The sequence below is a fragment of the Phytophthora parasitica genome (genome assembly GCF_000247585.1).
Source record: "Phytophthora parasitica INRA-310 unplaced genomic scaffold supercont2.13, whole genome shotgun sequence".
In the NCBI taxonomy this organism is placed as follows: Eukaryota; Oomycota; class Peronosporomycetes; order Peronosporales; family Peronosporaceae; genus Phytophthora; species Phytophthora nicotianae.
Genome location: NW_008648999.1, coordinates 112,125 through 112,633, shown reverse-complemented (window position 1 = coordinate 112,633; position 509 = coordinate 112,125).

Below are 509 nucleotides of genomic sequence, written 5' to 3'. Positions count from 1 at the left end.
CGTGAAGCTACTCAAGGCAGTGTCGAGCGTTCGGATGATGAAGGGGATTCGTACGTCGATGACACAGAGGACTACGCAGGATATCAATCCGATGGAGCGCACAGCATTACTTCGGGAGTCGGTAATGATCGACATCTCGCTGCAGCCAATGAGAATGAGCGACGTGCTGCAGCTGAAGGAAAGTACGCCCGCTCAGACAATCGTCAGCCACGAGGGAACGTACCAGATCACGAACGAGGCTTCAATCAAGACCGTCGAGGGAGCGACCGAGGCTTCAACCAAGACTACTGTGGCCGGCGCGACTACAACAATCGCGACTTCAACAGAGACAACCGGCGTCTGCAGTATGGGTCATGCGCCGCGTGTGGTGGTATGAGCCATTCAGCCCACTACTGCAATAAACGGTGCAAGTTCGGCAAGCAAGTGCACGACGTTGGTCAGTGCGAGCTCTTCCGCAACTTCTAAGACCTGGCGAAATTCGTGCGAACCAAAGGCACGAAGGAAGAACT